The following is a 15861-nucleotide window of genomic DNA, read 5'->3' as shown; positions in this document are numbered from 1 at the left end:
GGCTCCGGGCAGGACGGGGCTCACGGATCCCCGGTGTCAGCAGTCCCTGGAAGCAGCAGCTCCTGCTCAGAATTCCTTGCCCGGATAAACCCTCATAACGCTGCTGGCAGCCGGAGCCTGCCTCAAGCTGACGGGCCGCAGCCGTGCGCTTTGGCATTGCTCGAGGAAATGCTGCTCCAGCTTCAGGAGTGTTCGGACAAAGCTCTCAGGCACGTGGTGGGATTGTTGCGGGTGTCCTGTGTAGGACCATCGGTTGGGCTCGATGACCTTGTGTGTCTCACTGAGGACATTCTGTGATTCTCTGTGCTTGACCCAAATGCAGAGTACGATGAGAAGAATCCCGCTCTTGTATCAGATGAGAGTTTTGGCTTCCTTTGGGCCTAACTTTCACCCAGCGTCATAAAATTTCACAAGAATGACACTTATGAAGCTATTTTTGCTGGCCTTTTAAAGCCAATTCTCGTTTCTGTTAGTAGGAATTAGTCCTGACACTTTCTGGTCAGTGTGACCTTGCTTCCCAGTGAAGTGCTGATTTTGTTCCACTGTCAAATTAATTACAAACAGGAGATAGTTCATAGGGATTAATTAGGGCATGGATATAGTGTATGGATTCTGGAGCAACAGTTGGTACCACCAGGTTCTGATTTTTCATTGGGTGTTTGTTTGGTGTTTGGAAATGAAAGGGAGAACAAAACCATTCTGTCTGACAGACCGTTGATTGTTGTTACTATTTCCATATCTCCTGCCTGCTCTAAGTCAAGGATAATTGGTTAAGAAAAACCCCAAACTGTCCCTTCCTGTTAGAAATCTGTGTTTTGGGGATGTTCAATGAACCAGCTGTCAGTGCAGTTACCAAACATTCCTTTCTTCAGGTCATTTAAGGCAGAAAGTTGTTGTTTTCTGTCAAGGCTCGTGTTTAGGAAAACGCAAGATGCCCTTCTCTGTATTTTTGGTACTTTCCAAGTCTGTTCCAAAGTTGTGCTTGTGCTTTCCTGAGTGAACAGGTCAGCTCGGTGCTGGGAAGCAGGATAGGTAAGGAGTTTTAAAAGGGAATTTGAGCCTTACTGTGCCGTTTGACTCAGAGGGAAAGTCCTGGATTTTGTGCTTGCATTAACTCCGGCACTTCCGCAGCTCTGGGGAGCAGCGGGGACGGAGCTCTGTGGTCACTGGTGGCTCTGCAGGGCTCAGTGGGGGTGGGCTGAGCTGTCCCACATTTTGGTGTCTGGCGAATGCCAGAGCTGCAGCGAGGGGCTGGTCCTCAGTGACCCCGAGGTGCAGCAGTTGCGGTGCTGGGCTCTCCCCGTGGCAGCCGGCGCTGGCCGGAGCTCTGACCATGTCTGCGGGCACCGAGGCGGCCAGGTAAGAGCTGAGGGGCTGGGGCTGGGCTGAGTGTGGGGTCTGCCCTTGAGCCTTTCTCTGGCTCCTTCAATGAGAAGAGCCCTTTGCAGGGTATTTCTGAGATTCAGGAACTTATCTGACATTTCCAAATTGAAATGCCGGTGCATGGGGCAAAGCAGGAGCACGGTGACACGTCCCTTTGGAGGTTTCACATCACATGAAACTTGTTTTACAAGAGTGTCTGTGGTTTTTGAACTGTGGTGGAAACACGACCAGCTGCTCCTTGGTTTGTCACTAAGCACCTCTTGTCTTTTTGAAATGGGTTTATTGAAGTTTAGATCAGTTTGAGTGCTGGAAAGTTATTAAAAACATTTTATTGACAGGCTATTCCCTTACCAAAGGGTCTGACTGCCTTTAGTGCTTTTAGACTATAGAGTTTGTAAGTTTGTCCTACCATTGACGGAGGGAACCATTGAGTTATTGCTAATAAAAACATTTCTATTTACAAATCTAAGTGTTTCCTTAATTCATACACCGATATTACAATTTTTAAGTTTTTTAAAACAATTCACAGGTGTGAATGCAGGATTATAGACAAGGAATTGTCATGAAATACCTCTTTTTTAGATGTGTTCTATCCTTAGCCCTTCATTAAGGACTGTTTTAGCCCCACACTTCAAAGCAAACACCCAGCTCATCACAGATAATGTGCAAGTGATGCAAATACCAATAAATAACTGGAAAATTTGGGTGAAGGACTGAGAGCACAGCCCTTGCTTTGAACAAGGCAGAGAGGAGCCCCAAGAGTGCTGGGAATGTGCGGGAGGTGAGGAATTCCAGGGGTTCTAGCCCTCGGTAGGGGGAAAGTTAAAACCCAGATGCTGGGCAAATTGAGACCAATTTTAAGAATTTAGTAAAGATTTTGGTATATCCTGGTGAATTTTAATTATAGGCACAGTTTTTCTAACGATTTATGTGGTTCTAAAGGTAATTGGTGTGGGAATTACATTGCTTAGATGAAACTATCTTAAAAAGTATTTTCTGGGTTTGGATGATTTACAATGGTTTACAAAAACAAATTACTTATAAGCTGTGAAATCACTGATGGAGAGTTTGTGATGAATTTTAACATCTAAATTTGTTGATTTAGTAATTTGCTGACTGTTAGCAACTTCTGTGAGTCAAAAAAATCTCCAAACTTTCCTCATCCACCACTTTTGCCAAGGAAAGGATGAGATCCAGTGCCTGAGGTTGTACCTGGGTGTGAACCAGCCACTTAGGACCAACAGAGCAGCCTAGGAACACCCAGTTAGGGGTTGGATAATCCAGAAGGTGCTTTCCTTAGGTGTGTTATGGATTGAATCACTGAAAATCCAGTTCCTTGGTGTTTTTCTGAGGAGCTGTAGCCGAGGAATCTGGAGCCACAAGGGCTGGGTGGTGCTGCTGACGCCTCGTTCCTGACCCAGCTGTGATGCTGGAGGGTGAGCAGTCCTTATGGAATGGTGAGATTTCCGTGGAGAGCTGCTGGAACACCACAGAGTGTGTGAGCCCAGGCAGACCCTGCTCGCTGAGGTGAATTTTGGTGATTTGTGGTCATTGGCACCTGCAAGGAGCCGCTGGCTGAGGAAAGAAGTGATGGAATCGGGAGTTGGACTTGGATAATCCTTGTGGGTCTTTTCCAGCTCAGGATATTCTGTGATTCTCAGAAATCCTGCTGCAGCCTCACCACCAGCATGGAGCTGGGGAGAAGGGGCTGATCTTGTGGCTCTTTCCTTACACCACTTCAGATTTCCAGCACCTTTTTTAAACGTGCAAATCACAAGGAGCCTTGCCTTGTACAAGGTACCTCTTTTGTGCCTCACCCTTCCTGCTGGGACAGGATTCCCTGAACCCCAGCAGGAACTCGGACAAGGGTAGCAATCATTAACCACTTGGAGTGAAACCCTCCAGTGGATAATGGACCCCTTTGTTGTGTTCCCGGGGGATGGGCGCTGCTGCCTCATTAGGGGGAAGGTGATTCTTTGCTCCCACCCTGCTTCCAGCCTTTGTATTCTGTGCTGCCACTCCACAGAGTTGACTTGTGTTCCAGATTTATGTATTTTTAATCTGCTTAATAGGAAGCAAATTATTGCTGTTAAAAATTCCATTAGTAATGGAATAGTAATTCCAATAGTAATGTTCCATTACTATTCCCTGATTTTTATGGTGGCTCTTCTTTGTCCCCGCTGACCTGAGCAGGGAAGCGCATTCCTGCCCAGCAGGTAGGGAGAGTCCCTGAGTTACAGATGGTCCCTGGATCCTGCTGCCAGCCCCTCATGGGTGGCTGCACGGCCACCTCTGTGTGCCCTGCTTTGGAAGGGAGTGAAGGTTTTATTGCAGAAGCCCCTGGCATTTATCAGTGTTTCCAGTTGGTCTCGGCACTTCCCGCAGCAGCGGGAGTGCAATTCCACTGTCCCGTGCTTGTGCCATGGAATAACAGGCTGTGCTTGTTATTGACTCAAGTTATGGTTAATAATGGCCAAATTGTATTAAATCACATTTCTCTTGCTGTGTTTGGTATTGCTCAATATGTAAATTCCGTTCTTTAAAAAAACCCATGTTTTTAAAATGTTAAAATCACGAGATTTCCCATTCACTGCCCATTCTTGGTCCTGGTTTTGGAAGGCTTGTTGCTTTCCAATAAAAGCTACAAAAAGGAATTTATCTCCAAAATGCTCCTTGGAGGGGAAAGGGCAATGTTAACATTTCCTTTTCTGACCTCCTCATACCATAAATATGAATTGTTATCACTGTTTGGGTAGTGACGCACAGTTCTCCCCAAATTCAGGACTGTCTGGAAGATCTGGTTGGGATTTTTAAAATCTTAACTTTGTTTCGGTGTAAAATGAAGATTTAAGGTGAAAGTGCCTGGATGTGGTGTGGGATAATTGACTTATGCAATCTGTGGCTGGGCAGTTGTGATCTTACTGGTGATTCCTTGGAGAATGGCAAATATTGGAGCAAAAAGAAATGCCTTTTCCTTCTGCAAACATAGAGAACTTGGTTTCATACCTCAGTACTGGCCAGTAATTCCTCAATGATTCTGTTTCAAGAAAGAATGTGATTCCATTTCAAAACAGAACCCAGGGCTTTAAGCAATAACACAAGTTACAAGGTTTTCTGGCTATAAATAAAAATCTATATTTGGAAAAAACAAATAGTGTATTTATGGACAAAACTGTATTAAAGGAAATGTGATGGAAAAATTGACTCAGATGAGCTGATGTATGAGGCATTTCCCTCTGGAGTCATTGGGCTGAAAAATGTTTTATATGCCTAAACTTGAACAGATGCTTCAGCACACACATACACACACACAGTCCTCCCCCAGTTCATATTAGCAGTTCTGCTCATACCACTGTGATTAATTCCCAGACCAGCCTGGTTTAGGCTCTTTTCCGGGGGCTCGGGGGTATTTCCAGATCATCCAGGTACTCAAGCCATGCCTAGCTGTAAATAAGAGAGCAGCCTGGATTATTAGCAGGATTTGTTTCAGGCTTTGCATTAGGCATGTGCTTAAATGACTCACTGAGCTGGGATTTACATTTTTACACGGGAGTGAAGGATTTCTCCCTATTACCTTGCCTAGATGGAAATTGGTGGAGTCAGCCAGCTTTTTTGCCTAAACAAGTCCATGAAACCAGCTTTGGGCTCTTCCAGTTATTAGTTCCAGCTTTTTAGTTACAAATTTGTCAGAAAACGAGTCTGAGTGTGCGTGCCTGACCTCGATTGAGATAGCGAGGAGGATTGAAGGAGGGAGGGAGGCATCCATATGGATGACCAGCAGATTGTGCCTCGTGTCCTTTCCAGTCCGAATGTTGCAGTCGGTGGCACTGGAGGAGGCTGACAACTGCATTTGTTTATTTTCCATGGAGTCCCTGCTCTGGTGTCCTGCTCAGCCATTAATCAGCAGTCCTGGGGTGCAGTGTTTGCCTTGTAGGTGGCTGTGAACAGCATTCCCTCTCCTCTGAACATCCCCAAAGTCGTCCCGAAAAGTGCCACGTCTTGGGGATGCTTCTGTCCACTTTGCTTTTCTGATGGAGGAATGTAGAAAAATGACTTCTGGGTCTACACATGCGTCTGGCTGTGGTGTGCCTCGGGAATGCAGCTCCTACAGGATGAGGGATGATGCTGGTGGCAGCGGGGGATGGAACTCCCGCCCGCGGTGACATCCCGGCGTGAGTGGTGCAGCCCTGCCAGACTCGGAACAAACCATCGCCTGCGAAGTTCTGCATCTCTCTCATGCTTAAAATAGTCAAGAGCCTAGAAGGGTGACTGTATGTCTTGTGTATGCCCATGTTCCCTCGAGGGGGAGTTTTGACTCCTTGTTAACTCCTGGAAGCCTGGCTCTGCTGTGGATTCAGGGACAAAGATGACACCCGGCGCTGCATGAGGTTAGAGATGTGTCTGTAGGCAGACAAGGGGGTGGTGTAGGTTGTGCACATGGGGCTGGCCTTGGTGTCAGTGCATTTTTTAATGGCATAAAATTAAAATAGTTAAAAATTCCTAATGTGTCTTGCAGTTGTGCTGCCCTGCATGCAGCATGTCTTCTTAAAAATCTAAAAATCTCCCGATTCTCACAGTAAACATTGAAGTAGTTGAGAAATGGCTGAATTTTACTTGCAGCAGACTCATTCGCAGGAGTTACTCGGCTCGTACTCAGATATGGAGTTAAACTATTTTGAAATGAGAAGAATGTTCGTGGTGGAAACTGTGATTCCTGAGATATTATAAAGCAAAATAAAATTGAAGTGTTTGGGAGGAAGCACACAGCGAACTTCCACAGAGCCATATGGAAATTATCTTTATTCCTTGGTTCGCGTGAAGTCTTTGCTCCTTCTGGAGCTGACTTGGAGCCTCCTCCTCAGTCAGTCCCCAGCTTGGTTTGTATTCCTCGCCTGTTCTTGCTCTCTTTGCAATCTGTGACCAAAGCGTATCGATCCGGGTGTCTGCGGAATCCGATTCCCTGGAGGGTTGTGCTGGAGAGCCGTGGACAGAAATAAATCATCGCTGCCCTTCAGGTGTTCCAATTTCCCGGGATCGTCTGGCACATACAGAATTCCAGGGGGCTGGAACTGAGCAGTGACTAACAGCCCCTTGTAGCAATTCTGTTCCCTTTGGCGTCTGCTGGTGCCTCTCTTTCAGCTGGTTCATGGAGAGGCTTTTCCCCAACACCTCAGACTCCCTCGCTCCCGGCTCCTTTGGAACAGCCACATGGATCAGATGGAATCTTGCCTGCTCCAGAGTCCTGGTTCTGACCTGTCCCATGTGAGGGCTGCAGCAGAGCTTGGGACAAGCTCTGGACTCTCAACATGCAGCTGCTTTGTGCCTACAGACCTACCCTTGCCTGAGGCACTGCTCTGGCTTTCAGTTTTTGAGGGGTTTTCCTTCTCCAGGTTACTCTGGGTCTCACAGCTCCCTGCCCGTTTCTGCCCTCAACCTTGCTTTTTTCACTGTCCTTCCCCCACCAGCCACTCTGTACCTCTTCTCCAAGCTCCTTCTGTTCTCTGTTCCAGTGATAGGAGCTGGCCAGAGTGACCAGAGCCCCCCATCATGGGTGAGCCATGGGGACATGGCAGAGTGACCAGAGCCCCCCACCATGGGTGAGCCATGGGGACATGGCAGAGTGACCAGAGCCCCCCACCATGGGTGAGCCATGGGGACATGGCAGAGTGACCAGAGCCCCCCACCATGGGTGAGCCATGGGGACATGGCAGAGTGACCAGAGCCCCCCACCATGGGTGAGCCATGGGGACATGGCAGAGTGACCAGAGCCACATGCCATGGATGTGTGTCACGGGCAAATGGTGGCACAGCAGCGTGTGCTGGCTGTGCTTGTCCTCTGACACTGGTGAAATGCTGTTTGGAACTGTGCTGAGCAGTGCCAGAGCATTCACAGAGCAGCCTGACAGCCCCAAGACCTCCTGCTTGCTGAGGCCGTCTCAGGGCATATCTATTTTTAGTTGAAATTGAGATTTAATTTTTTTATTCAATGTATGCATCACTTTATCCATGTGGAATTCCATCTGCCATTTTATTTGCATAATAAATATGGTCCCTGTGCTGCTCTTCATGGTTGCTTATCCACCTCCACTTGAATATTTCCACCAGGATCCTGGGTCACATCCAGACAGTGTCCTAGCCTGGCACAGGTCCCAGCTTCTCCCTGTGACCCCTGCTCTGACTTCCCTCCCTTGCAGGAAATGACTGTTTACTCCTGCTCCCTTGTCTCCCACCCAGTTGTCTCTCCACACAGGGACAGTCCCTTTTCCAGTGACCTTTTGGGGTCCCCACAGGAAGCCTCAGATGAGAGAGACTCACAGAGGTTAAAACCCAGAAGATCTGGAGCCCTTTGTGGGGCTGGGACCCAGAAGCCACAGTGACTTTTCCCCTGGTTTATTGTATTTGTACAGAGAATCAGTGCCCATTAATTCTGTGTGTCATGAGTCCTGTGTGAATGTTGGCTTTGGAGAAATACACTTTGCCAGGATTTTCTTCACAACCCCTGTCTTGCAGGGTTGACATGGCAGTTGCTTCCCTGTCCCAAGACAATTTTAGGAATGGTTTTACCCGGGCTGGGGTCCATCTCTACACTCCATTAACCCCTCGGTGAACCCCAGCCCACCCTGCTCTGACTCCTCAGTTTGGCTCTTTGCTCCGTGACCTCCACTCCAGTCCCTGCACTGGGAACCAGTTCCCAATGAGTCCCAGGGGAAAGGGCTGGCAAAGAGCCTGGAGCTGTTCCTGGTGCTGTGAGTTGTATGTAAAGGAGTCACATCATTTTACCTAGATGGGTTTATCGTCTCTTTTAGTGACTTTAAAGCTGAGTCTGTTCCTGATGGTGGCTTGCTGCGGGAAGACTCTGTCAAGGTGCAGGTGGGAATCTAAAGTGGGAATGGTCTGAGGGCTGGAACAGATCTGCTCTGGAGATGGGCTGGGAGAGCTGGGGCTGTTCAGCTGGAGAAGACAAAGCTCTTAGGAGACCTCACCGTGGCCTTTCAGCTTATAAAGGGGCTTAGGAGAAAAATGGGGCCTTTTTACCAGGGCCTGTAGTGACAGGACAAGGGACAACACTTTTAAACTGAGAGAGGGCAGGGTTAGATGGGACATTTTACCATGAGAGTGGTGAGGCCCTGGCACAGGGTGCCCAGAGAAGCTGTGGCTGCCCCTGGATCCCTGGAAGTGTCCAAGGCCAGGTTGGATGGGGCTTGGAGCAGCCTGGGATAGTGGAAGGTGTCCCTGCCATGGCAAGGATGGGACTGGTTGGGCTTTAAGGTCCCTTCCAACCCAAGCCAGTCTGTGACTGTGTTTGGCAGAGTGATTACCTTAATGAGAATCCACCAAACAGCCAGGGGTTCTTTATCAGGAATGATCTTATCTGCAGCTAATTCCCCTTTGTGAGAGTGGATGGGCTGTGACACAGCAGATGCTCAATTACCCTTTGTATTAAGAGGGTTTTTGCAAGCAGACCTGCTGGGCTCTGCTTAGGAAGTGGCCCAGCCCTTGTGCATTCCCAGGTCATGCCAGATAGAGGTCATCTGCTGGCTCCTGCTTGGAGCTTGAGGAGAGCATTACAGAACAAACATGAATTTCACTCAGTGACTAACAGGACATCACCAGCCTGCTAAAATCTTGGAAGCTTGGAAATAAGAGGAAGCTTGGCACTGTCTCCCTGACCATAGTTGTGTCTGCAGTGTCTCAGTGGGCTTTTCCAGCAGCCCCACAACACAGCAAACACCATCCCCAGGTCCCCTTGGTGCTCCCCTGTCAGTCTCATGCCTGACTTAAGCACTGGGGAGGCTGATCTGCCTTCAGTTTGCTGCTAATTGTCCCAATTTGTGTCGATAATAAGTCAGATAAAATCCTTGGCCAGGGAAATCAGTCAGGTGGAAAAACTGACCCGTCTGCCACTGTGTGTTTGGTGCAGCGTGCCTGTCACTGGGAAAAGGCTTCTGGCCTCCTTTCATAAAATAAGAGTTATTTCCAGCTGTTCTCAGGGGGAAAAGCCCCAGTTGGTGTGTGTGTGTGTTTCCCAGCTGGAGTGATGGAGCACAGAGAGTTCATAAGTGCTTCAGGTCTCTTCCCAAGGGGGTCTCCAAGTATTCAAGTCTTTCAGAAAAGGACAGTTTTATGTTTCTTATTTCATTACAGGATTTTAATTTTTTTCAACAAATAAGTCACTTAGTGAATCTCTGTGCATATTTATATTCTAAATTTTATCTTTGGCAAAATAAAGCTGTTAAGACTCCTGTTGAACTCAAGCTGGAGTAACATTTTATTGCCAGTATGGCAATCTGTTGCCTTACTCTGCTCCTTGTCTCAGAATAAACTGTGTGTAAGACCAACTTTATTGAAACAAAACTCTTCAGCTGTTTCTGTGGTTTAGCAGCACCTGGGAGAAGTTGAAGCAGCAGTAGAGTGAGTGAGGTGCTGGCTTGTGGACCTGTTCTCTGGCAAGGTGCTGTCCTTGGCTGTCCATCCCAACTCCATCCTCATGGATTGTTGTGCCATTTGGCACGGCTGGCTGCTGTCCTGCTCAGTTTGGTGCTCTCCACCTGGGGAGAGGCAGAGTTGAAGTCAGAGGGGGCTGCAAGGCTCTCTGCTCCTCTGTGTCCCATCACTGGCACAATCCAGTTCAGCAGAGCTGTTCCAAGTGCAGGGTGGTCTGAAAGCACCAGCATGGTGGGGAGGATTTGCAGTGGTGAGGCTTTGGTTTGCAGTGTCCTCCTCTGAACACCCATACCTCTCTGCAGGGCTGCTATTGTAGAAAACGTGATGTGGATCTGTTGTAGGCTGAGGCAGTGGCTCCCACTAGACCAGACAGAGCTGGGGAATAAAACTCTTTTTTTTTGAATGTGGGTCAGAGAAGCAGCTGCCACGTTGCAGGATGGGTGACTGGGGACATTGTGGCAGACTGTGTCGGGGTGCGTGGTATCTGTTTCATTTACAAGCTGTTCATGGTAGTTTTTGAGGTTTATCTATGAAGCAAACACTGTCATAGTTTCTCCTGACTGTCATAAGATGGTGGTGGGAGCATTAGGTGCTCATCCCCATCCGATTGCCTCCCGCTCAGCCAAGTGAGAGCCTTTGATTCTGATGTACAGGAGACGACAGAATTGCTCTCTTTTGGCTTCTCTCTCCTTTCCCGAAATGGCCATGAGAGTGATATTTGGGTCAGCTGCCTCCAGTGTGTCATTTTCTTTTGACACTCATCCCTCTGAGCACAGAGGAGGAGCCCGGTGGGGAAACGCTGTGGAGCCGTTGGCTGCAGTGGAATCGGGTGTAGTTAAAGGGATGTTGTGGTTATTTGAATCGCTAATCACATCAAGGCAGGGAAATCTCTCTGATGCCTGACTGGAACGGTATGGGAGTGAGGATGGCCTTCCCCACACCTCGCTGCCAGAGAGGGATCCAGGTAAGTGCATGGATGCTTCAGCCTGTCCAAAGGCTCCTGCTCCCCAGCAGCACCTGTCCCTCAGTGCTTCCTGGGGATGCAACACCCAGAGCTTCTGTGTGTTCCGTGTGTTCTTCCCTTTGGACCCTTGTGGGTCTGTCCAGGGAAGGATTGGTCCTTCTTGCCTCGCTGCAGTGCTGGGGGTTGTGTTCAGAGGTGTGGGGTGGGCCCAGGTGCTGCTGTTCCCTGGGTGTCACAGGTGGGTTTGCATTGTCCGGGCTCTGCTCACCAGGGGCACCTGCTGAGTGAGGTGCTGCTCACTGCTGCAGGGCCTGCCCACACAGGCAGAGTTTGCAGCAGGACACTCTCCTGCCCTTCCTTTCCCTCTGCTGTTCCCTGACTGGCAAGTGTGTCCTGAAAGGGGCTGAATCCCTGGGGTCATTGGCAGGTGTGTGCAGGAACCCCAGCCCAAATCCATCACTCTTGCTTGAATTTCTGTTGGCCACTCAGGACCTGCCTTTTGTCATTCTCCCCACTTCAATTTTTCCATCTTTACCTTTCCATTTGGCATATTTGTTAAAATAACTGCTGAGAACACGATTGCCAACAGGTAGCAGTACAATATTTTTAATATTTTAATAATGTACTGTGTTATATCATGCCAGTTTGAGTAGCACTGTGTGGCAGCTGTCCCACACTGGCAGGGGGAAGGATCTCACGTCACAGTTTCACTTGTTTGTGTGGCTCAAGTCCCTGCAACTTGTCCCCTCTCTATTATGTTCATTCTTACAGGAAAAATTGCTAAATTGCTTTGCTCCTGTTGCAGTTGCCCAGACTGTTCTCCATGGTACCCAGAGAATGGTGATGTGAAATTGATACAAAGAAAATGCCACTTAAACATAAGAAAAGTGTTTTTTGCTGTTAATGTGGTCAGATAGAGGATCAGACTGCCCAAAATGACTTTTCAATGCTTGTGGGATTTCTATCTCTGGATGTCTTTAATAGGATCAGGCTGCCCAGAGAGCTTGTGGTGTCTCCAGCCTCAGAGATATTTAAAACCTGGCTGGACATGGGCCTTCCCACCTGCTCTGGTTGATCCTGCTTTGGGATGTAAAATATGGTGGTTTAAACTACCAGTTACCAGAACATTGCACATTTCTGAAATACGCCTCGATTCATTTGGTACAAGGGAACTTAGAGGTTGATCACCTTCAGAAGTGACTGAAGTAATTCTCAGTCACTTACAAAGGGGCTCTCACAGCCTCACACCAGTCAGTGTTGGGGTGTTTGGTCTCATGTTTCCTCAAGAAGTTGCACATTTTGTGTCTGAGCCAAGGTTTAGTGGCCCTGAGCTGAGGAGCACGTGGTGCCTCATCAGATGGATGCCTGGTCCAGGAGCTGCTCGCAGGAAGGAGAACTCTGGTGTTTGGGAGATGAGTGCTGACTGTGTGTGATCACCTCATGGAAAAGCCTTCAGGATCCCTGTGGGATGGGAGAATGGGAATTGACAGCTCACACTCAGGAGTGTTCTCTGGAAGAACCACACTCACCCAGTCTGATGAACAGTCTTTCTCAAGGATGCCCTCCAGATCTTTGGATTTTAAGAGTATCAGTCCCCAGCCCTGTTGTCTGCAGACAGCCTGGGCTGGCAATCCAAGAGCTCAGGATTCAGTTAAACACTTGGTCTTGATTTCAGAACAGCAGTGTTGAGTGTTTTCTCTAGTATGGCTTGAACTTCAAATTTAAAATATTTCAAAAAAAATAAATTGTCTTTTACCTCCCCTGCAATTCCTTGTTTTCAACATCCAGCTGAACACAGGGAGCTTTCCTGTGCTTCCCTGGCCCCTCTGCACGGAGAAACAAGCACAGCAGCACCAGGACCAGGATCAGGCAGGGCCTGCTGGGTCATGCTGGACCTGCCAGTGCTGCAGGAGCCCAGTTCCTACAGGAGCTGCTCAAACCATCCAGGCTCAGTGGGGTTAAAGTGTGGTGGAGAAGAGCTGTGAGATGTGTGAGGCTAGGAGAGAGGGGGAGCACTGGTGGAGTAAACACTGGCTTGGTTCTGAGCTCCAGTAGCTCTTCCTTGCTGGATTATTCCTCATCTGGCAGCAGGCTGTGAAGGAGGGGATTTGTTCCTGCTGCAGGCTCCAGCACTGTGCTGCTTCCCCAGGCTCTGGTGTCGCTGTGGCCGGGGCTGCTCACAGAGCCGGCGTTTCAGTGTCTCTGACCACTTTGTTTGCTCCTTGATCACATTTCACATCCCCACGGTGCTGCCATCACCTGGGGCTCCTGCTGCCTCCTGATACCTGGCATCAGCAGGATGGGTGTGAGGAGCAGCCTCAGGCTGGTGTCAGGCTACAAGAAGTGCCAAACCGGGAGCTCATTCTCCCGTGTCTGAGATGAAACACCTCACTCCCATCCTTTGGAAGGGATGCTGTTTGCTGAGCGTGCGTGAAGGGATTCAGCCTGACACAGACCCCACAGCAGGCCTCCAAAAATCTCACGAGGTGACAGAGATTGTACAGCCCAGCCTCCATTTTCCATGGAGCCTGTTGTCACTGCGGGCTCCTGCTCTGAGATGAACTCGAGTCAGGCTCAGCTCGTCCTGTCCTCGTGCTGCTCGGGCCGTTCTGCGCCGGGATCCGCGCGTTCCGCTGTGCCTGCCCTGGACACGCTGCTTCCCGCAGCAGCACGCTTGCTGTAGGTGCAGTAAAGAGCTGGTTTGGGCCAGCACAAAACACGTCGTGATTTCATTTGAATTTTGTCACTGCGGGGGAGTGTTGCTAAAATTGTCACTTGGCTTCCCATGTTAGCAGTACCTAGAGGGCACGCCGAGGCGACCGGAGGTTCATGTCTTAGCTGCAAATTCCAGTTTATCTGTAAGCTGAATGCTCGGGTGGGTATATGTTGATTTTCAAAAAGATACGTACTTGACATCTTTATTTTTTTGACAGCACAAGAATCTTATTATATCCCTACCTCTTACCCATATTTTCCTGTTCTATTTATATCCCACATAGGATGTGTGGTCTCCTAATTCAACATAGGGTTTTTTAGACTCAGGGGATTGGTCTGGGAATCAGCAGAGCCTTGTTAGCATGCCTGGGATTGGAAGACACCATTCAGAAATGGTTTCCAAATTGACATTGACATTGTGGCTTTTTCCAAACCATTCTCTGCTGTTGCCACGTGAGCCCTGCCAGATGACAGAGGATTTATTTGAAAGAGCACTGTGTCCTCTCCAAAAAAGTCCCAGCCTTTTCCTTCCCAAGTATTCTGTAAGATTAAAAATAAAATTCAGTGCACTTTTCTTATTCCTTTTCATCTTTATTGCTGAAAATTGGAGTAAAATTTGTGGTGATTAAACCCACTTCCTTCATGGAGGATAGAAGGATGATAGCTGAGAGTTGTCTTGTCCCAGGGATATCCCCACATCCTTTCCCTTGTGTCACTCAGGAGAATGGACACTGGAATTGCTGCTCAGGGAATGCAGGTGGCATCAGCACAAGGATGACCAGGATTTGGGATGTGTTGGCACCATTCCAGTGCTGGGTCTGGCTACGGCTCTCTGCTTTCTTGAGCAGTAAAGCCTTAATCGTTTTCCAGGTTTAAAAAAAAAAAGGAGCCCCTTTGCTTCCTCAAAAGTACTTGTAAATCATGTAATGTCTTACTTTTCAATGTAAATGAGAGCTGAATGAATAATGCTAATTATTCATTCATCCTAATTCAAATACTATTTTAATTAGCCTGTGGGCCCAATTTCACTTTCATGCAGCATGAAACCTCTTTTGATTAACAACAGAATTTCCGTGCATTTCTTATTTTTTTTCCTGCTCAGCACATGTCTTTTCAAACTGCTTGAAAACAAAACAAAACAAAACAAATAAATCATTAATAAATTAATCAAATTTCATTAGCATGACCCGAGAAGACATAATTTAGGGAGGAAAAAAGTCTTCTGTAGATACATTCATTCTGCTTAACAACTGCCTCGAGGCTACGAAGCCTGCAGAGAAGCCTTGTCTGAGGAGGTGCTGGTGAAATATGGAAATTTAGGGACCCTCCACCACTCCCTGCCATCAAAGGGCAGGGACACTTTCCACTAGACTCCATCCAGTCTGGCCTTGGACACTTCCAGAGAGGGATGGGGCAGCTACACCTGCTCTGGGCACCCTGTGCCAGGACATCCCCACTGTCATGTTAAATATCTCTAATGTCCCTCTAACCCTGCCCACTCATAGTTTAAAAAGCATTGTTCCTTGTCTCGTCACAGTCTTGATAAAAGGTCCCCATTTTTCTTACAAGCTCCATTTATACTGAAAGGTCACAAGATGTTCTCCCCAAGGGCCTTTCCTTCTCCATGCTGAACAACCCCCAAGGTCCCAGCCTGTCTCCATAGCAGAGGTGGTCCCTTGGAGCATCTCTGGGGACTCCCTCCAACAGGTCCATGTCTGTTCCATGCTGGGGGCTCCAGAGAATTCCCTCTTTGCCTGCTGCCCACGCTGCTTTGGATGCAGCCCATGGGACAGTTGGATTTCTGGGCTGTTGCTGGTTCACGTCCTGTTCTTCATCCTCCAGTGTCCCCAAGTCCTTCCCTGCAGAACTGCTCTCCATCCACCCACCCTCAGTCTGTGCTGCTGTTGGGGATTGCCCCAGCCCAGATCCAGGACCCTGCAGTTGGCCTTGCTGAAGTTCATGAGGTTCCCAGGGGCCTTCTCCTCCAGGCTGTCAGGATCCCTGGGGATGGCATCCCTTCCCTGCAGGGTATCTGTGCCCCTCATGCTGAGGCTGTGCCCAGCCCCACTTCTGTCACTGATGGAATGACATGAATTGAGTCCTGGTACCACAGAAACAGAAGAGCTTGGACTGGATGGTGTCCACATGGATCATCCAGTCCAGCTCTGTGATCCTCACAGGCTGCCTAATGCCCAACCACACCAGCACTCCTTGCCACCCTCATGCTCAGGTGCTCTGGGCTGTAGCTGCTGGTTTGTACTGGGCTGTGCCAAGGGGCTCCAGTTTGTGCTGGGCTGTGCCAAGGGGCTCCAGTTTGTGCTGGGCTGTGCCAAGGGGCTCCAGTTTGTGCTGGG

At 48.6% G+C, this 15861-nt stretch overlaps 1 protein-coding gene across 1 annotated transcript in view; it reads left to right on the top strand.

Moving 5' to 3' along the window:
* Positions 1-1226: 1226 nt before the first annotated feature.
* The window catches only part of GJC1 (gap junction protein gamma 1), a 23574-nt gene continuing 8939 nt past the window's right edge, over positions 1227-15861 (top strand). The window contains exon 1 of the mRNA XM_015651406.2: positions 1227-1359. The gene's annotated coding sequence lies outside the window, so the exon portion shown is untranslated. The remainder of the gene's footprint in view (positions 1360-15861) is intronic.

This window comes from Parus major, chromosome 27 (assembly GCF_001522545.3).
Source record: "Parus major isolate Abel chromosome 27, Parus_major1.1, whole genome shotgun sequence".
In the NCBI taxonomy this organism is placed as follows: Eukaryota; Metazoa; Chordata; class Aves; order Passeriformes; family Paridae; genus Parus; species Parus major.
This window is presented reverse-complemented; position numbering and strand designations above follow the sequence as displayed.